We start from the raw sequence: 23084 nt of genomic DNA on the forward strand, positions 1-23084 counted from the left end.
TATTTTCAAATATACAATAATGGATTAACAAATATTATTCTCAAATATACAATTATGGATTACAAATATTATTTTAAAATAAACAATAATGGATTAACAAATATTATTTTCAAATATACAAAAATCGAATAATAAATATTATTTTCAAATATACAATAATGGATTAACAAATATTATTTTAAAATATACAATAATGGATTACAAATATTATTTTCAAATCTCCAATAATGGATTAACAAATATTATTTTAAAATATACAATAATGGATTACAAATATTATTTTCACATTTACAAATATTATTTTAAAATATACAATAATGGATTATAAATAATTTTAAAATATTCAATCATGGATTTCAAATATTATTTTCAAATATACAATGGATTGCAAATATCAATTTAAAATATACAATAATGGATTACAAATGACAATTATGCAATGCACAACTACAGAGTTCAAAGAATACATTACCCCATGCTCTCTTGAGAAACAAGAACATGGAGTGGGTCGACAGCAGCACATTTGGTCATGATGATGTAAAATTCCGTACTATTTTGGACTGTGACGGAAGGGTTTTGAAAGTGCCAAAAAGGCGATTTGTGTTCTACTGTGCTCAAGTATATAATTAAATTCAAACAAAGATTTTACAGGTAGTAGGGAAATTTTTTTTTCCTGAGGTTTACTGCTGTTGATGCAGTCTAATATGCCACCGTATTTAACACATTGCATTAGTGTTTTGGTGCCTGCTGCTTGTCCTTTATAATGTCCTTAAAAACAGCAAGTTTTCTGTTTGGAAAGATTTTCAATTTTGTTTGACTGTCAAACAGGCAGAGTAAAAATATAATCTCACTCCTCTCTGCACACGTGCAATCGGGACAAATTCAGAGCCAAAGTAGCGCTAAACTAAAGTGCGACATACCCATTCTTCGGCAAGGTAAACGTTATTTTAAATAGGAAAGGAAAGTCAAAACCTGATAAAGAGCAGAAAATTGTTTTTAATTTGTGTATCGCAATGACAATGACCGATTGAACTGTGAACTGTGGAGGAGGCGCAACTGACTTGGTGTCACTGAATAACTTATTGGTAAACAATATTGTGAGTTTTATTCACATTACAATGCATAAAAAGTCCTTTGGCACTTCCCACTCCGCTTGCTGCCACCTACAACTGGCCATGTGTGAATGCGAGCTCTTGAAGACTTCGGCCGACAACCATGAGGCTTTGTCCTTGGGACTTGTTGATGATCATTCCGAAGTCGACTTGACTGGAAACTGAATTAGCCGAAAGTCAAAAGGCAACCGTGTGTCTGATAGGATGATTGGTATCCTTGTAATCATGGCCCAGGACATCATTCTCAGATGTTGCTTGGTCCAGTGGCGATGGTGATATATAGGCAATTCAGCAGCATCAGTTTGATGATTACTCGAGTTCTGTTGCAAAGCTTTTGTAGGTCGAGGTTGCGTAAGAGCGTGAGTTGCACTCCTATTTTCAAAAGGAGGTGGAAAGGTGCATAGCTGAGAGCTTCAGGCTGTTCAGGAACTCTGTGTGGTATATAACTGCTTCATTGTCACTCATGGCTTTGTCCACCGATTTGTTTAACATGGCCTCCCCTGGGCAGCTTTGTACACATTCCCAGTTGGTCGTTTTTATTGATTCATTGTGTAGACTGTAGACTGTAGAGCAAGGATTGCATGCTCACACAGATACTCCATGCTTTGTGGTGTTACAGCACATTTTGTTAAACCCTCAACTGTAGATCTTCGGCTGACCATATCAGGGTCCACAATTTCTGCAGTATACTGATGAAATATCCATCACCAAGATGAGGCACCTCGCTATCTATAATCATCAACAGCAGCTTTGCAAATTGACCTGCGTCATGATCATCTCGAGGAAAGAATCGCATGTTTGTTGTCAGACAAAGAGTTTTTATATGCTTCCAAAGATGTAAAGATTTGAAGCAAGCATCAATCGCATTAGCTTTCATGGCACCATGCACAAGAAGAAGAGTTTGGCAGAAATCTGACAACACCAACAAAATCCCCCCCACAAGGTCGCTGCTCTTAAGAATGTCCTTCAATATTCGATCGAGATCCGAGAGCTTCCACTGCCAGTTGATGTGACATTGTAACTTCATTCCAGAAGATGACTTTACATTCATGGACGAGGGAGGCCACAACTGAGCAACGTTTGATGGCACACCTTGGCGTTTATGCGCTTCTCAGTTTGAATTGGATCTTAAATGCAGAATGGGCTGTTCATCCGCATTAAAGATGGGCAGCAATCCCATTTTTCACAGCTGCGAATGTGACATAACCTCATTCTCGCTAAGGGTCATTCCAGTGGTCAATGAGGAATGTCTTCCCTGTGCCACCAGAAGCATCTAAGAAGATCAATCCTCCCAACTCGGAATTAATGCATGTCATCACCCTGTGACAGTCAGGGCCAAAAATATTGGCACCCTTGCAATTTTTTCAAATAACTCACAATTTTTTTCGAAAATAAGTTGAAATTGACAAAAGTATTTTGTCTCCACAATTCTATATTTCACTGTTAATATCAAAGAACCTTTGATTTTCATTCAGAACTTAATATTTCCTTTTACATCGGAAAACAAAAACAAATGGCATTGACAAAATTATTGACACCATCAACATAATATTTGGTATCACGGCCTTTGGACAAAATAATTGCAGTCAAGGGTTTCCTGTAGCCATGAATGAGCTTCCTTCACCTCTCTACTGGCAGTTTGTCCCAGTCTTCTTGTTCAAACTGAAACAGTTCTCCCAGATTTGAAGAGTGCCTTCTCCCAACTGCTGATTTCAGATCTCCCCACAGGTGTTCAATGGGATTTAGATCTGGACTCATTGCTGGCCACTTCAGAACAGTCCGTTTTATCTTGAACCATTCCTGATGTTTTTTGAAGTGTGTTTAGGGTCAAGGTCCCACTGCAAGACCCATGACCTTCGACGGAGATCCAGCTTTCTGAAACTGGGTTGAACATTGCACTCCAAAATGCCTCCTTGGTAATTTCCTGATTTCGTGATGCCGTGCACACACTCAAGGTACTCGGTGCCAGAGGCGCACAGCAACCACAAAACATCACTGAACCTCCTCCATGTTTGACTGTAGGGAAGGTGTTCTTTTCTTTGAAGGCTTCATTTTGTTTTCTGTAAACATAGAGAAGATGTCAGGTCAGGTCAGGTCAGGTCAGGTATGGGAGCAAGGGCCAGAGCAGCGTGTCGCTGCGTCCACTTTCAGCAAGTACTCCAGGGGCGTCCGTCTGGCCATCACCCAAGCAGACGCCGGGCCCATCCCAATTCTCCTTGAAATGCCGGTTAACCTGCTGCAACCATGAGGCACATGGTCGGCTGATTGGCGTCCTCCACTCACGAGGCTCCCTCGCTGAGAGAATCTGGTGAGCAGGATCAGAATCAGGAAAACGAGCCAAATGTCCCTACAGCTGCAGCTGAAGCTCACGAACTATGCAGGTAACAAATCTCATTTCAGTCTCTCTCAGCAACCGCTTGTTGGACACAAAGTCCGACCAGCGATAGCCAAGGAATCTCCGAAGAGACCTGGTACCAAAGGAATTAAGTCTCTGTCTCAGATCCTTGGTCAGCGTCCAAGTCTCACATTCGTAGAACAAGACTGGAAGCACCAAGGACCTGAAGACTCAGACTTTGGTCCTCCTGCACAGGTACCGACAGCACCACACCCCATGATCCAGTGAATCCATGACTCCCCAGGCCCGACCCAGACATCAAATTCACCTCTAGCTCACAGCCAGCAGAGGCATGAATATCAATGCCAAGGGAAGTGACTCTGCCTGTGACCTCATCGACCTCACCACAAACAGGTATAGACAGGATAGCAGCATCCAAGATGTCATTGAAAGCCTGGATCTTAGTTTTGACCCAGGAAACCCGTAATCCCAGCAGCTCTGACTCCTCATTCCGCACCTCGAGGGCTCCCAAAAGGATATCCAGTCTCCACAAAGATGACTGCATCATGTGCAAAATCAAGGTCAGATATCTTAACGTTCCCAAACGATGCACCGCAGCTTGATCTCTCCGACACCTTCCCCAGAATCCAGTCCTGACAAGTGCGGAAAAGTACCAGTACACACCTCTGACAAACTCCAGTAACAACTGGAAATAAATCAGAGATGGTATCACCACATTTCACAGCACTCTCAGCACCAGAGTAGAGTTGAGACATCAGATTTATCAGTTTTGGTAGCACCCCACGAAGACCAAGAAGCCTCCAGAGGTCATCTCGATTTACTGAATCGAATGCTTTGCAGAGATCAACAGAGGCTGCAAGCAGCCCCTGCTGAAACTCTCATCTGCATTTGGTGAGGACCCGAAGGGCAAGGATACGGTCAATCGTTGACCTCTTTGGTGTAAAGCCTGACTGCTCTTGGTGCTGGTGCTCAAGAAGATGGTGGCGAACCCTATTAGGAATTATCAGAGCCAAGACCTTGCCTGGCAGAGAGATAGAAGCGTCACCCCCCAGTAGTTATTGCAATCCTGGCAATCACCCTTGCCTTTCCAGATAGGGACAACAAGGCCCCTCTTCCCAGTTAGTTGGGATGCTGCCTGTGTTCCAGGCAGAGCACAGAACTGTATGCGCCGACATGAGTGCAGCATTTCCACCAGCCTTGAGAAGTTTAGTATGGATGCCACAGATCCCTGGAGCTTTACCCCATTTAAACCGGTTCACCACAGCCTGTGTTTCCACAAACGAAGGTGGATCACGGTTCAGTGGAGGGTCAGCAATAGGAATAGCATCACCTTGACATCCAACTCAACAGCTGGAGGATCAGCCTCGTAAAGCCACTCAAAGTAACCGTCCCAGCGGGCCTTCACTTCAGACTCTTCCGTCAAGAGCCCACCACCCACCGCTCGAACGGCAGTACACCGAGGGACGGGCTTGGAGGAACGCAATGCGCGAATTCCCCTGTAAGCAGGACGATAATCGCTTGACCACAGGTGATGCTCTACCCCCTCAAAGATTCCTCGCACATAGGCCCCTTGTCCACCCTCAGTGCACATTGTTTTACGCCTCAACTCCCTGAACAGCTCAGCTCTGCCATTAAGCCTAACCCTGCGGCTCTAGTCAATGGTATCCAATGTCCCTTGAGAGACAAAATTCTTCTTCGCCCATAGAGCATATCGAGACCAAAGAAATGACACCCAAGGAGTGACGACTCCTTAGTCTCATTTTCGCTCGCTGCCCGGTGTTGCCTCATTCATCATTGGAGTCATCTTATTAGACACAGCTACAGTAACTCCTTGGGCATGGTAACCATCAGAGTGAGCAGACCAATAGTGGGTGTAACCACCCGCCATGACCTCACCGCAATCCGGTCTCCAAACCTGAGAGTGCTGCAATACCTATGTTAAAACGCTTGAGCTCAGATTATAACAGAGAAAGGTGATCATCCTCTATTAGGTTGGGACATTGCAGGCACTCACCCGAAAAGACCGCCTCAGGTTAACCCAAGGAGATGTGCTTTACTAAAAAGCTCTAATTTGGTCTCATCTGTCCACAGGACATTCTCCCAAAAGGATTGTGGCCTGTTCAGGTGTGTTTTGGCAAACTCCAGTAGGGCTTTCTTATGTGTTTCTCTCTCAGCAGTGGGGTCCTCCTGGGCCTCCTACCATAGAACCCCCTTTCATTGAGTTAGTGACGGATGGTGCGAGTTGAAACTCGCACCTTGTGTCTGAAGGTCACCTTGAATCTGTTTGGCAGTTGATCGAGGTGCTTTCTCCACCATTTAAACAATCCTTTGCTGTGATCTTTGATCACGTTTTCTCTTGCGGCCACGTCCAGGGAGATTGGCTACAGCGCTCTGGGCCATAAACTTCCTGATAACATTGCGTACGGTGGATACAAGAACATCAAAGTCTCTGGTGATGGAGTTGTCGACAAGTGATTGTCCTTGCTTGGCTACAATCTTGTACCTGACCTCCTCAGACAATTCTCTGGTTTTCTTTCTTTTCTCCGTGCTCATCGCGGTACACACGGTGACACAAAACAGCAGAATGACTCATTTTCTCCACTCAAACTGGTTGAATGAGTGATTTTTATATTGCAGGCACCTACAACTCACCACAGGTGAGTTCAATTCAAAGTAAAGGAGAATCACCTGCTTGAAATCAAATTATTTCGAACAACTTCTTAAAGGTGCTAATAATATTGTCCGGGCCATTTTAGGATTTCTGTGTGGAACAAGCTATGATTTAGTGAATCTCCATCTTGCATCACGTAAGGGATTGGTAGTGGGTTTAAAACGCCCGGTAAATAATCTGAACCGTTAAGGTCGACGATAACTCCGCTCAGTAATCCCTGTAGCATGGAACGAGCCGCTTAAGCAGTTCGTGTCCGGAATCGACCTGTGGCATGGTACAACTCCTCGGTACGCTATCCACGCGGGTACTTAGGTAAATCGACCATTCGGCGATCGGACCCTATTTCGTGTGGGTAGAATGCGGACTGAGTCGTGGTGGGGTTAAACCCCCACCTGTGACGAGCTCCCGGCGTTGTTCCGAGAGGGTCACGACTGAATTGCACGTTCGGTGGGCGAAGCGGGCGCTATTGGTTAAAATCGGTCGTTCGCGCGCCGGCGGGGCGCGAATTCACAATATATATAAATTTAATTGTTTTTTTTAAAGAAGAAGCACTTCCAACCAAACAGTAAAATAGATCTACTCTGCTAATTTAAGTAATAAGCAAGAGCAGACCCATCTTAGGCAACGTTTCACTCTCTTTCCAGCTGGCTTCCTCAGGCCAATCAAACCCAAACCTTGGTGTGTGTCCGCGATTTACTCCCAATGCGACCACTCATTTCTGTTCACGTACCGGAGTGTGAGGTCGGTGGAGGAGTGTTTTTATTTTGCATAAGCTCAAGCAAATAAACGTCAAATCGCATCATTGATGGTTTGATTTGCTCTTCTTATTACTCACTTGTGATCTGGTGTTGTGTGTGTGTGTGTGTGTGTGTGTGTGTGTGTGTGTGTGTGTGTGTGTGTGTGTGTGTGTGTGTGTGTGTGTGTGTGTGTGTGTGTGTGCACGTGCACGCACGCTTCTGGGTGTTTTTTGTTTCCGGGACACAAACATGGCTGGTTTTATGTCCAGGGTGGATGTGACGACGTGTGGGACGCATGATTGGTGGAGTTTCAGTGTCGTGTTGTGCATGTGTGGGTGTGGTGTTGGGGACCGAGCGCCGTTTCTGACTCACCTTATTCAATTGCTTCCACCATCCAGCTTTCACCATTTGTATCAGAGGTGTGAATTGCGTGGGTATGTCCACAGTCTCCCCCGGGGTGCAAGTGAATTAACATCCTCTTAGCTCTTGACGTGCCATGCTTGCAGTATCTATCTGTGTCGTTTTTGGGGCATCGCGTCAAGGAAACGGGTCCCATCAAAGTCAAATTTGTGGCCAGATAACCAATATAACCAAAAACAATGACAACCAATCAATGTAAAGCAAAAAGGTGATGGGGAGGGTGTGGGTGATGATGGATCCTCCCATCAAATCGTAAATGAAGACGTAAATCAAATAAAGGCCAGGAGACTTCTTTGCAGCATTCTTCGAAGTTTTCTTCGGCATGACGATGATGTTGACACTTCGATATCGAGCTTGGTTATGATTAAAATCGTCCATTTAAATCGTTGAGGGCAGCCTATTAATAGGCTTCGCCACGTGATCGTCAGAAAACCCTCCCCATCACGCTCATCAACTACTACTACTACTACTACTACTACTACTACTACTATGACTACTATTACTACTGACACGCTCACCTACGACTACTACTGCTACTACTGACATGGACATCTACTCACCATGGAGTCTGGAACACTGACGGGTTCCTCCTGTGAAGCCCATTTTTATACACCAATTCCCCTAAACGCTGCCAATACGCCATTATACGGTAGCTGTAAGTTAAAAACACGTTCAGTAAGTTCTTGGTCGTCCGGAAGACGTCAATCAAATATGTCTACATACGTCAATATGCGTTGGAGATACGTTACACATAGGTTCAAAGCACGTTACTCATAGGTTAGAAATAAGTTTCGGGTACGCAAAACATTACCTCGATGTGTTTCGACTTATGAGTAACTTACAAGTAACGTGTGTGGACGTGTGTCAACGATCGCATAACGTGCCTACAACTTATGGCCAGCGTATGCGGAACATGCGAGTCATACGCCGAGCACGTCGGAAAATTTTGAGCATGCTTAAAATTTGTCGACGAGCTCGGCGTACTACGACGTATGCCAGCGTGCTTCAGCGTGCTCTAAACGTATACAAAACTTACCCATAACGTATTCGACGTGTGCCAGCGTTTTAGACAAATTTTTCATACGTCGGCATACGCTGGCTAAAACGTCAAGGTGTGACAGGGCCCTTACCTTCAGTGGTGGAGGTAAATATATATATATATATATATATATATATATATATATATATATATATATATATATATATATATATATATATATATATATATATATATATATATATACAGTGGGGAGAACAAGTATTTGATACACTGCCGATTTTGCAGGTTTTCCCACTTACAAAGCACGTAGAGGTCTGTAATTTTTATCATAGGTACACTTCAACTGTGGAAGACGGAATCAAAAACAAAAATCCTGAAAATCACATTGTATGATTTTTAAATAATTAATTTGCATTTTATTGCATGAAATAAGTATTTGATCACTGACCAACCAGTAAGAATTCTGGCTCTCACAGACCTGTTAGTTTTGCTGTTAAGAAGCCCTCCCATTCTCCACTCATTACCTGTATTAACTGCACCTGTTTGAAAACGTTATCTGCATAAAAGACAGCTGTCCACACTCAATCAATCAGACTCCAACCTCTACACAATGGGCAAGACCAGAGAGCTGTCTAAGGACATCAGGGACAAAATTGTGGACTTGCACAAGGCTGGGATGGGCTACAGGACAATAGGCTAGCAGCTTGGTGAGAAGGCAACAACTGTTGGCGCAATTATTATAAAATGGAAGAAGTTCAAGATAACAGTCAATCTCCCTCGGTCTGGGGCGACATGCAAGATCTCACCTCGTGGAGCCTTAATGATCATGAGAAAGGTGAGGGATCAGCCCAGAACTACACGGCAGGACCTGGTCAATGACCTGAAGAGAGCTGGGACCACAGTATCAAAGAAAACCATAAGTAACACACTACGCCGTCATGGATTAAAATCCTGCAGCACACGCAAGGTCCCTCTGCTCAAGCCAGCGCATGTCCAGGCCCGTCTGAAGTTTGCCAATGACCATTTGGATGATCCAGAGGAGGAATGGGAGAAGGTCATGTGGTCTGATGAGACCAAAATAGAGCTTTTTGGTTTAAACTCCACTCGCCATGTTTGGAGGAAGAAGAAGGATGAGTACAACCCCAAGAACACCATCCCAACCGTGAAGCATGGAGGTGGAAACATCATTCTTTGGCGATACTTTTCTGCAAAGGGGACAGGACGACTGCACTGTATTGAGGGGAGGATGTTTGGGGCCATGTATCGTGAGATCTTGGCCAACAACCTCCTTCGCTCAACAAGAGCATTGAAGATGGGGCATGGCTGGGTCTTCCAGCATGACAACGACTCGAAACGCACAGCCAGGGCAACTAAGGAGTGGCTCCGTAAGAAGCATCTCAAGGTCCTGGAGTGGCCGAGCCAGTCTCCAGACCTGAATCCAATAGAAAATCTTTGGAGGGAGCTGAAAGTCTGTGTTGCCCAGCGACAGCACCGAAACCTGAAGGATCTGGAGAAGATCTGTATGGAGGAGTGGGCCAAAATGCCTGCTGCAGTCTGTGCAAACCTGGTTGAGAACTATAGGAAACGTCTGATCTCTGTAATTGCAAACAAAGGTTTCTGTACCAAATATTAAGTTCTGTTTTTCTGATGTATCAAATACTTATTCCATGCAATAAAATGCAAATTAATTATTTAAAAATCATACAATGTGATTTTCAGGATTTTTGTTTTAGATTCCATCTTTCACAGTTGAAGTGTACCTCTGATAAAAATTACATACCTCGACGTGCTTTGTAATTGGGAAAACCTGCAAAATCGGCAGTGTATCAAATACTTGTTCTCCCCACTGTGTGTATATATATATATATATATATATATATATATATATATATATATATATATATATATATATATATATATATATATATATATATATACATATATGAAAAATGGACTCCTCCCATGGTCATCGAGCCAAAGAAAGTTGTATAACGCAACCATAAAAAGCTACACAATGTATGCCCTTTTGCCATTTTCAAACCCTTCCCAGAGTTCCTCCACAGCTGTAAAGACATTCACAAATACAGTATTTCTATCTATCTATCTATATGTATATCTAACTTATATACATATATATATATATATTTCTACTCACACACACACACACACACACACACACACACACACACACACACACACACACACACACACACACACACACACACACACACACACACACACACACACACACACACACACACACACACACACCTCATTTTAACCACTCACTGATTGACTGATATTATTGGTCGGTACCTTCCGGGTGATGTAAAAAGCTGAAATTTTGCGTGCTGACTGACATCGAAGCCAATGTACCGGGAGGGAAAAGAAATAAATAACTAAATCACAGAACAGTCTGTGAATTAAAATATAAATAAATGGAAAAAAAAATAAATGCAGGTGAGTGACCAGAGACAATGTGGAAGCATCATACCCCACGAGTATCTATATGTACATGGATGGATTATAAAGTACAATATTAAAATACAACCAGGGACTGCATGGCAACCTCTTAGAAGGGAGGGAAAGACCAGAAGATGGGGGGTGGATGGGGGGAAGACCAGAAGATGGGGAGTGGGTGGAGGGGAAGACCAGACGATGGGGGTGTGTGGAGGGGAAGACCAGAAGATGGGTGGATGGGGGGAGACCAGAAGATGGGGGGTGTGTGGAGGGAAGACCAGAAGATGGGGGTGGATGAAGGGAAGACCAGAAGATGGGGGTTGGGTGGGGGGAAGACCAGAAGATGGGGGTTGGGTGGGGGGAAGACCATAAGATGGGGGTGGGTGGGGGGATGACCAGAAGATGGGGGATGGGGGAAGACCAGAAGATGGGTGGATGAGGGGGAGACCAGAAGATGGGGGTGTGTGGAGGGGAAGACCAGAAGATGGGGGGTGGGTGGGGGGGATGACCAGAAGATGGGGGATGGGGGAAGACCAGAAGATGGGGGATGGGGGAAGACCAGAAGATGGGGGATTGGGGGAGACCAGAAGATGGGGGTGTGTGGAGGGGAATACCAGAAGATGGGGGGTGGATGAGGGGAAGACCAGAAGATGGGGGTTGGGTGGGGGGAAGACCATAAGATGGGGGTGGGTGGGGGGGATGACCAGAAGATGGGGGATGGGGGGAAGACCAGAAGATGGGTGGATGAGGGGGGAGACCAGAAGATGGGGGGTGTGTGGAGGGGAAGACCAGAAGATGGGGGGTGGGTGGGGGGATGACCAGAAGATGGGGGATTGGGGGAAGACCAGAAGATGGGGGTGGGTGGGGGGATGACCAGAAGATGGGGGATGGGGGAAGACCAGAAGATGGGGGTTGGGTGGGGGGAAGACCATAAGATGGGGGGTGGGTGGGGGGGATGACCAGAAGATGGGGGATGGGGGAAGACCAGAAGATGGGTGGATGAGGGGGGAGACCAGAAGATGGGGGGTGTGTGGAGGGGAAGACCAGAAGATGGGGGTGGGTGGGGGGGGATGACCAGAAGATGGGGGATGGGGGGAAGACCAGAAGATGGGGGATGGGGGAAGACCAGAAGATGGGGGATTGGGGGAGACCAGAAGATGGGGGGTGTGTGGAGGGGAATACCAGAAGATGGGGGGTGGATGAGGGGAAGACCAGAAGATGGGGGGTGTGTGGAGGGGAAGACCAGAAGATGGGGGGTGGATGAGGGGAAGACCAGAAGATGGGGGGTTTGTGGAGGGGAAGACCAGAAGATGGGGGGTGGATGAGGGGAAGACCAGAAGATGGGGGGTGGGTGGGGGGGAAGTTCCTGATCCTGATCAGTTGAAATCCAGAAAAAAAAATGTTGGTTTTGTATGAAGACCCAACTTTGAGACCCCATATATTTTTATTGACCCATCCCAGAAGCTTGAATTTTTTTTAGGTAATAACTATGGTAGTAGTATTCAAATACATGTTTACTTTTCTTAATCAGTCATATATAATACAGTCATGATCCCTCAAAAATTTTCATTTTTCCCCGAAATTCAGGTGAGGATTGCAAATATATGACAAGGTATACCACTTCAAATTGTTCACCATTGGAAAGAGCATATTCAAGTTTACAAAAGTGTCAAATATCAAAGTGGTATAATGTTTCTATCGATATTAAAAAAATATATTTTAATAAATGATGTTCTGCTAGTGCTGTGCGCGTTGTGTGTGCTATTTAATGAACAGTCCTTTTACATGTAGTACATATGTGTAGTACATGTATATACAATGTACATACATATCATCTGCTATTAGGATACCATGAACACAATGCTTTGAAATTTGAATTTGTAATGATGTGCACCAAGCTACGTGTGCACCTGTGTGCACCTTGATGCCCAGCACCTAGCTCCGTTTAACGTATTCTGTTAAAAGGTATGTGGGCTATTCGGTGCACACTTCATCAAATGTTGGTTCATTTTCAGGGGCTTTCCCCTATAAAGCCTTTGGGTTTGTTTGTTTTGTCCCCACTCACGAGTACTAGAGGTCCTTGCAGACTTGTTGTACTTGTGAAGCCAGGTTGAGATATCTTGTTGTGAGAATCGTTAACATATTGAACTCTTTGCCATCTCATGTTGTGCAGGCTCACACTCTTGGTGCCTTGAAGAAGTTGTTCATGCTGAATCCCTCGACTCTTTTACATGAATAGGATGATTGATGTGTTATTTATTCCTTTTTGTTTTTCCTTAACTCTGTTAAATACATTGTATTGTATATTCTTGCACAAGTTATAACACTTTCCAGCTATGGGGTTCGGAACCCAACCAAATACTACTACTACTACTGCTGCTACTACCACTACTACCAACAACAACCTCTTGCAGAACTGCGACTAAAAATCCCATGATGAGGCGAACAATCCCTCTCCAACACTGATCTTTCATGTGTGAAAAGTCCGTAAAACGAGCTGAATCTTCGCACCCGAACCAAGCTGCTCCTTCCAATGATGCGATACAACGCGTTCACTTTCTCCTCCATGTCACGCGAGAAACCGCGAAACGAATCCTGCGCATCAGGAGAGATGACGTCACACTTCCCCCTTATCTTTATTTTTAACTTTAATGATGATTCGATGAAGTACGACGATGTATAAACCAAACAAGCGCCGCATTCTAAAATATCTTTTACATTTTAATTTACCCGAGTTAAAACAGAACGTGAAAGTGGCAATACCAGCCGTGCTGAACGGTGCTGCTACCATACACCGCTTATTGGACTCTCGCTGGACAACACGGCAGTGAAACTAATGAAACATTCAAAATAAACGTAATTATTTTGTAATCGATAAAAGAAGCAGATAAGTCTTAAAAAATAACGAAGAACGAAGAAGAACAAGAACTTTAGGGATGAATGAATAAAAATATGGCCTTGATGAAGGAAAAGGTTGCGCTCGGCGGGAGCGGAATGTGAGGGAATAGTAAAGTGGTGAACGAGTGAAATAAACCACTCATCACGTCTCCTCCACATCATCACCAGATGGAGGAGGCCATTGAACCCATCACACCTCCTCCACATCAACACCAGATGGAGGAGGCCATTGGACCCATCACGTCTCCTCCACATCATCACCAGATGGAGGAGGCCATTGGACCCATTACGCCTACTCCACATCATCACCAGATGGAGGAGGCCATTGGACCCATCACACCTCCTCCACATCATCACCAGATGGAGGAGGCCATTGGACCCGTCACGCCTCCTCCACATCAACACCAGATGGAGGAGGCCATTGGACCCATCACACCTCCTCCACATCTTCACCAGATGGAGGAGGCCATTGGACCCATCACACCTCCTCCACATCATCACCAGATGGAGGAGGCCATTGGACCCATCACACCTCCTCCACATCATCACCAGATGGAGGAGGCCATTGGACCCATCACGTCTCCTACACATCATCACCAGATGGAAGAGGCCATTGGACCCATCACGTCTCCTACACATCATCACCAGATGGAAGAGGCCATTGGACCCATCACACCTCCTCCACATCAACACCAGATGGAGGAGGCCATTGGACCCATCACGTCTCCTCCACATCATCACCAGATGGAGGAGGCCATTGGACCCATTACGCCTACTCCACATCATCACCAGATGGAGGAGGCCATTGGACCCGTCACGTCTCCTCCACATCAACACCAGGCGCAGGAGGCCATTGGACCCACCAGCCAGAACATGAAGACACCAGCCCAATGAAGATACCAATCCAATGATACCAGCCTGAACATGAATATTCTAGTCCGATGAAGATGCCAGCCCGGACATAAATATATCAGCCTGAACATGAATATATCAACACAAACATGAATATATCAGCCCAAACATGATTATATCAGCCAAAACATGATTATATCAGCTCAAACATGAATATATCAGCCCAAACATAAATATATCAGCCCAAACATGAATATATCAGCCCAAACATGATTATATCAGCCAAAACATGATTATATCAGCCCAAACATGAATATATCAGCCCAAACATGATTCAATCAGCCCAAACATGATTATATCAGCCGAAACATGATTATATCAGCACAAACATGAATATATCAACCCAAAAAATGAATATACCAGCCCAAACATAAATATATCAGCCGAAACATGATTATATCAGCCCAAACATGATTATATCAGCCGAAACATGATTATATCAGCACAAACAATGAATATATCAACCCAAACATGATTATATCAGCCCAAACATGATTATATCAGCCGAAACATGATTATATCAGCACAAACAATGAATATATCAACCCAAACATGATTATATCAGCCCAAACATGATTATATCAGGCCAAACATGATTATATCAGGCCAAACATGATTATATCAGCCCAAACATGAATATATGAGCCACAACATGAATATATCAGGCCAAACATTAATATATCAGCCCAAACATTAATATATCAGCCCAAACATGATTATATCAGCCCAAACATTAATATATCAGCCCAAACATTAATATATCAGCGCAAACATTAATATATCAGCCCAAACATGATTATATCAGCACAAACATTAATATATCAGCCCAAACATTGATTATATCAGCCCAAACATTAATATATCAGCCCAAACATTAATATATCAGCCCAAACATGATTATATCAGCCCAAACTTTAATATATCAGCAACAACATGAATATATCAGCCCAAACATGAAGACATCAGGCCAAACATGAATATATCAGCCCGAACATGATTAAATCAGCCAAAACATGATTATATCAGCACAAACAATGAATATATCAACCCAAACATGATATCAGCCCAAACATGATTATATCAGCCCAAACATGAATAGATCAGCCCAAACATGAATATATCAGCCCAAACATGATTATATCAGTCCAAACATGATTATATCAGCACAAACATTAATATAGCAGCAACAACATGAATATATCAGCCCAAACATGATTATATCAGCCCAAACATGATTATATCAGCCCAAACATGAATATATGAGCCACAACATGAATATATCAGGCCAAACATTAATATATCAGCCCAAACATTAATATATCAGCCCAAACATTAATATATCAGCCCAAACATGATTATATCAGCTCAAACATTAATATATCAGCCCAAACATTAATATATCAGCGCAAACATTAATATATCAGCCCAAAGATGAATATATCAGCCCAAACATTAATATATCAGCAACAACATGAATATATCAGCCCAAACATGAAGAAATCAGGCCAAACATGAATATATCAGCCCAAACATGAATATACCAGCCCAAACATGATTATATCAGCCCAAACATGAATATATGAGCCACAACATTAATATATCAGCCCAAACATGAATATATCAGCCCAAACATTAATATATCAGCAACAACATGAATATATCAGCCCAAACATGAAGACATCAGGCCAAACATGAATATATCAGCCCAAACATGAATATACCAGCCCAAACATGATTATATCAGCCCAAACATGAATATATCAGCTGAAACATGATTATATCAGCACAAACATGATTATATCAGCCCAAACATGAATATATCAGCCTGAACATGAATATATCAGCCCAAACATGATTATATCAGCCCAAACATGAATATATCAGCTGAAACATGATTATATCAGCACAAACATGATTATATCAGCCCAAACATGAATATATCAGCCCAAACATGAAGACATCAGCACGAACATGAATATATCAGCCCAAACATGAAGACATCAGGCCGAACATGAATATACCAGCCTGAACATGATTATATCAGCCCAAACATGAATATACCAGCCAGAACATGAATATGCGAGCCCCAAAATGAATATATCAACCACAACATGAACGTAGCAGTCCAAACATAAAGATGTGAATGACAATATTTGAAAGTTTTCCATGGCAGCCATTTTGTTTTAAACTGGTGGATGTACTTACTCATGTTTTAAAGTACCAGGGTGCGTATCATGTGGGGAGGGGGGGTGCACGGTTGGTTTCACTGGCCCCCATCCTATGATAGCTGGGTGTGGATTCGAACCCAGGCTTGACAGTTTAGCTAACAATTTAGTCACATTGGGAAGGGTTTGGGGGGGGGGGCAGTGGGAGTAGGTTGTGGAATCCACGCTGGGTTTTAGGACCTACACTGGGTTGAAGGACCCACGGTAGGTTGTAGAATCCGTGCTGGGTTGTAGGACCTGCGGTGGGTTATGGGACCTGCGGTAAGTTGTAGGACCCGTGCTGGGTTGAAGGACTCACGGTAGGTTGTAGAATCCGCGCTGGGTTGTAGGACCTACGGTAGGTTGTAGGACCTGCGGTAAGTTGTTGGATCCGCGCTGGGTTGAAGGACCTAACGGTGGGTTGTAGGAGCCACGCTGATTTGCAGGACCCATAAGCCTGGTGTTGGCTCAGTGGTTAGGGTGGCGGCTTGGGATCCAAGGGTCCTGAGTTCAAGCCCCGTCGGCCGCTGAATTAATACACCAGGGGGTTCACTCAGCCTGTCATCCTTCTGAGGTTGGCGAAATGAGTACCAGTTCCAGTGTGTGTACTGGTAGAGGGGCACTGCATCAGCAACACAGTCGCACTTCAAGAAATGATAGCTACCCCAGCAGCTAAGCTGCCACACGATCACCACGAAGGACCCATGGTAGGTTGTGGAATCCATGCTGGGTTGTCGGACCTACGGTGGGTTGTGGGACCCTCGGTAAGTTGTAGGACCTGTGCTGGGTTGAAGAATCCGCGCTGGGTTGTTGGATCCACACTGGGTTGGAGAACACGTGGTGTGTTGCAAGACTTGTGCTGAGGTTTTGAACCTGAGGAGAGTTCGAGGAACCGTGTTGGATTGTAGGACCTGGGATCGGTTGTAGGACCTGCGGTGGGTTGTAGGACTTGCGGTGGGTTGTAGGACCTGCGGTGGGTTGCAGGACATGCGCTGGGCTTTTTAACCCATGGTCCGATGTAGGAAGCATGTTGAGTTGTCGGACCTGGGGTGTTGTATGACCCATGGCGAGTTGTAGGACCCGTAGCGAGTTGTAGGACCAGTGGTTGGTTGTCGGACCCATGGTGGGTTGTAGGATCTGTGCTGAGTTATTAGGCCCACGCTGGTTTGAAGGACCCACGCTGGGTTGTAGGACTCATGGTGGTTTGCAGGACCCATGGTGGGTTGTAGGATCTGTGCTGAGTTCCTTCTGTGGGTTACGGGATCCTCCATGGGTTACGGGACCCTCTGTGAGTTACGGGACCCTCCGTGGGTTGTGGGACCCTCAGTGGGTTATGGGACCCTCTGTGGGTGATGGGACCTCCGTGGGTTATGGGACCCTCCGTGAGTTATGGGACCCTCCGTGGGTTGTGGGACCCTCATGGGTTATGGGACCCTCCGGGAGTTACGGGACCCTCCGTGGGTTATGGGACCCTCTGTGGGTGATGGGACCTCCGTGGGTTATGGGACCCTCCGTGAGTTATGGGACCCTCCATGGGTTGTAGGACCCTCCGTGGGTTATGGGACCCTCCGGGAGTTACGGGACCCTCCGTGGGTTATGGGACCCTCCGTGTGATACGGGACCCTCCGTGGGTTATGGGACCCTCCGTGGATTATGGGACCCTCCGTGGGTTACGGGAGCCTCAGTGGGTTACGGGACCCTCCGTGGGTTATGGGACCCTCCATGGGTTATGGGACCCTCAGTGGGTTATGGGACCCTCCGTGGGTTATGGGACCCTCAGTGGGTTATGGGACCCTCCGTGGGTTACGGGACCCTCAGTGGGTTACGGGACCCTCCGTGGGTTATGGGACCCTCAGTGGGTTATGGGACCCTCAGTGGGTTATGGGACCCTCAGTGGGTTACGGGACCCTCCGTGGGTTATGGGACCCTCAGTGGGTTATGGGACCCTCAGTGGGTTATGGGACCCTCAGTGGGTTACGGGACCCTCCTTGGGTTGTGGGACCCTCAGTGGGTTACGGGACCCTCCGTGGGTTGCGGGACCCTCAGTGGGTTATGGGACCCTCCGTGGGTTATGGGACCCCCGTGGGTTGTGGGACCCTCCGTGGGTTGTGGGAACCTCAGTGGATTACGGGACCCTCCGTGGGTTTGGGACCCTCTGTGTGTTACGGGACCCTCCGTGGGTTATGGGACCCTCCGTGCGTTACGGGACCCTCTGTGTGTTTGGGACCCTCCGTGTGTTATGGGACCCTCCATGGGTTACGGGACCCTCTGTGTGTTTGGGACCCTCTGTTAGTTACGGGACCCTCAGTGGGTTATGGGACTCTCCGTGGGTTGTGGGACCCTCCATGGGTTGTGGGACCCTCAGTGGGTTACGGGACCCTCCGTGAGTTACAGGACCCTCCGTGGGTTACGGGACCCTCTGTGTGTTTGGGACCCTCTGTGTGTTACGGGACCCTCCGTGGGTTATGGGACCCTTAGTGGGTTACGGGATCCTCAGTGGGTTGTGGGACCTTCAGTGGGTTACGGGACCCTCCGTGGGTTACGGGACACTCTGTGTGTTCGGGGACCCTCCGTGGGTTCAGGGACCCTCAATGGGTTACGGGACCCTCCGTGGGTTACGGGACCCTCTGTGTGTTTGGGGACCCTCCGTGGTTTCTGGACCCTCAGTGGGTTACAGGACCCTCCGTGGGTTACGGGACCCTCTGTGTGTTCGGGGACCCTGCATGGGTTCTGGGACCCTCCGTGGGTTACGGGATCCTCCGTGGGTTACGGGACCCTCTGTGTGTTACGGAACCCTCCGTGGGTTACGGGACCCTCTGTGTGTTTCGGGACCCTCCATGGGTTGTGGGACCCTCAGTGGGTTACGGGACCCTCCGTGGGTTACAGGACCCTCCGTGGGTTACGCGACCCTCCATGGGTTATGGGACCCTCTGTGTGTTACGGGACCCTCCGTGGGTTATGGGACCCTCAGTGGGTTACGGGACTCTCTGTGGGTTATGGGACCCTTAGTGGGTTACGGGATCCTCAGTGGGTTGTGGGACCCTCAGTGGGTTACGGGACCCTCTGTGGGTTACGGGACCTCCGTGGGTTACGGGACCCTCTGTGTGTTTGGGGACCCTCCGTGGGTTCTGGGACTTTCCGTGGGTTACGGGATCCTCCGTGGGTTACGGGACCCTCCGTGGGTTACGGGACCCTCTGTGTGTTCGGGGACCCTGCATGGGTTCTGGGACCCTCCGTGGGTTACGGGATCCTCCGTGGGTTACGGGACCCTCTGTGTGTTACGGAACCCTCCGTGGGTTACGGGACCCTCCGTGGGTTTCGGGACCCTCCGTGGGTTATGGGACCCTCCGTGGGTTACGGGACCCTCTGTGTGTTTCGGGACTCTCCATGGATTGTGGGACCCTCAGTGGGTTACGGGACCCTCCGTGGGTTACAGGACCCTCCGTGGGTTACGCGACCCTCCATGGGTTATGGGACCCTCTGTGTGTTACGGGACCCTCCGTGGGTTATGGGACCCTCAGTGGGTTACGGGACTCTCTGTGGGTTATGGGACCCTTAGTGGGTTACGGGATCCTCAGTGGGTTGTGGGACCCTCAGTGGGTTACGGGACCCTCTGTGGGTTACGGGACCTCCGTGGGTTACGGGACCCTCTGTGTGTTTGGGGACCCTCCGTGGGTTCTGGGACTTTCCGTGGGTTACGGGATCCTCCGTGGGTTACGGGACCCTCCGTGGGTTACGGGACCCTCTGTGTGTTCGGGGACCCTGCATGGGTTCTGGGACCCTCCGTGGGTTACGGGATCCTCCGTGGGTTACGGGACCCTCTGTGTGTTACGGAACCCTCCGTGGGTTACAGGATCCTCCGTGGGTTTCGGGACCCTCCGTGGGTTATGGGACCCTCCGTGGGTTACGGGACCCTCTGTGTGTTTCGGGACCCTCCATGGATTGTGGGACCCTCAGTGGGTTACGGGACCCTCCGTGGGTTACAGGACCCTCCGTGGGTTACGCGACCCTCCATGGGTTATGGGACCCTCTGTGTGTTACGGGACCCTCCGTGGGTTATGGGACCCTCAGTGGGTTACAGGACTCTCTGTGGGTTATGGGACCCTTAGTGGGTTACGGGATCCTCAGTGGGTTGTGGGACCCTCAGTGGGTTACGGGACCCTCTGTGGGTTACGGGACCTCCGTGGGTTACGGGACCCTCTGTGTGTTTGGGGACCCTCCGTGGGTTCTGGGACTTTCCGTGGGTTACGGGATCCTCCGTGGGTTGCAGGACCCTCTGTGTGTTATGGAACCCTCAGTGGGTTATGGGACCCTCCGTGGGTTACGGGACCCTCAGTGGGTTACGGGACCCTCCGTGGGTTATGGGACCCTCAGTGGGTTATGGGACCCTCAGTGGGTTATGGGACCCTCAGTGGGTTACGGGACCCTCCGTGGGTTATGGGACCCTCAGTGGGTTATGGGACCCTCAGTGGGTTATGGGACCCTCAGTGGGTTACGGGACCCTCCTTGGGTTGTGGGACCCTCAGTGGGTTACGGGACCCTCCGTGGGTTGCGGGACCCTCAGTGGGTTATGGGACCCTCCGTGGGTTATGGGACCCCCGTGGGTTGTGGGACCCTCCGTGGGTTGTGGGAACCTCAGTGGATTACGGGACCCTCCGTGGGTTATGGGACTCCCCGTGGGTTGTGGGACCCGCAGTGGGTTACGGGACCCTCTGTGGGTTACGGGACCCTCTGTGTGTTTGGGACCCTCTGTGTGTTACGGGACCCTCCGTGGGTTATGGGACCCTCCGTGCGTTACGGGACCCTCTGTGTGTTTGGGACCCTCCGTGTGTTATGGGACCCTCCATGGGTTACGGGACCCTCTGTGTGTTTGGGACCCTCTGTTAGTTACGGGACCCTCAGTGGGTTATGGGACTCTCCGTGGGTTGTGGGACCCTCCATGGGTTGTGGGACCCTCAGTGGGTTACGGGACCCTCCGTGAGTTACAGGACCCTCCGTGGGTTACGGGACCCTCTGTGTGTTTGGGACCCTCTGTGTGTTACGGGACCCTCCGTGGGTTATGGGACCCTTAGTGGGTTACGGGATCCTCAGTGGGTTGTGGGACCTTCAGTGGGTTACGGGACCCTCCGTGGGTTACGGGACCCTCTGTGTGTTCGGGGACCCTCCGTGGGTTCAGGGACCCTCAATGGGTTACAGGACCCTCCGTGGGTTACGGGACCCTCTGTGTGTTCGGGGACCCTGCATGGGTTCTGGGACCCTCCGTGGGTTACGGGATCCTCCGTGGGTTACGGGACCCTCTGTGTGTTACGGAACCCTCCGTGGGTTACGGGACCCTCCGTGGGTTTCGGGACCCTCTGTGGGTTATGGGACCCTCCGTGGGTTACGGGACCCTCTGTGTGTTTCGGGACCCTCCATGGGTTGTGGGACCCTCAGTGGGTTACGGGACCCTCCGTGGGTTACAGGACCCTCCGTGGGTTACGCGACCCTCCATGGGTTATGGGACCCTCTGTGTGTTACGGGACCCTCCGTGGGTTATGGGACCCTCAGTGGGTTACGGGACTCTCTGTGGGTTATGGGACCCTTAGTGGGTTACGGGATCCTCAGTGGGTTGTGGGACCCTCAGTGGGTTACGGGACCCTCTGTGGGTTACGGGACCTCCGTGGGTTACGGGACCCTCTGTGTGTTTGGGGACCCTCCGTGGGTTCTGGGACTTTCCGTGGGTTACGGGATCCTCCGTGGGTTACGGGACCCTCCGTGGGTTACGGGACCCTGTGTGTGTTCGGGGACCCTGCATGGGTTCTGGGACCCTCCGTGGGTTACGGGATCCTCCGTGGGTTACGGGACCCTCTGTGTGTTACGGAACCCTCCGTGGGTTACGGGACCCTCCGTGGGTTTCGGGACCCTCCGTGGGTTATGGGACCCTCCGTGGGTTACGGGACCCTCTGTGTGTTTCGGGACCCTCCATGGATTGTGGGACCCTCAGTGGGTTACGGGACCCTCCGTGGGTTACAGGACCCTCCGTGGGTTACGCGACCCTCCATGGGTTATGGGACCCTCTGTGTGTTACGGGACCCTCCGTGGGTTATGGGACCCTCAGTGGGTTACGGGACTCTCTGTGGGTTATGGGACCCTTAGTGGGTTACGGGATCCTCAGTGGGTTGTGGGACCCTCAGTGGGTTACGGGACCCTCTGTGGGTTACGGGACCTCCGTGGGTTACGGGACCCTCTGTGTGTTTGGGGACCCTCCGTGGGTTCTGGGACTTTCCGTGGGTTACGGGATCCTCCGTGCGTTACGGGACCCTCCGTGGGTTACG

The sequence above is a fragment of the Eptatretus burgeri genome, chromosome 11, assembly GCF_056783735.1.
Source record: "Eptatretus burgeri isolate ZD-2024b chromosome 11, Ebu_testis_v1, whole genome shotgun sequence".
Classification (NCBI taxonomy): Eukaryota; Metazoa; Chordata; class Myxini; order Myxiniformes; family Myxinidae; genus Eptatretus; species Eptatretus burgeri.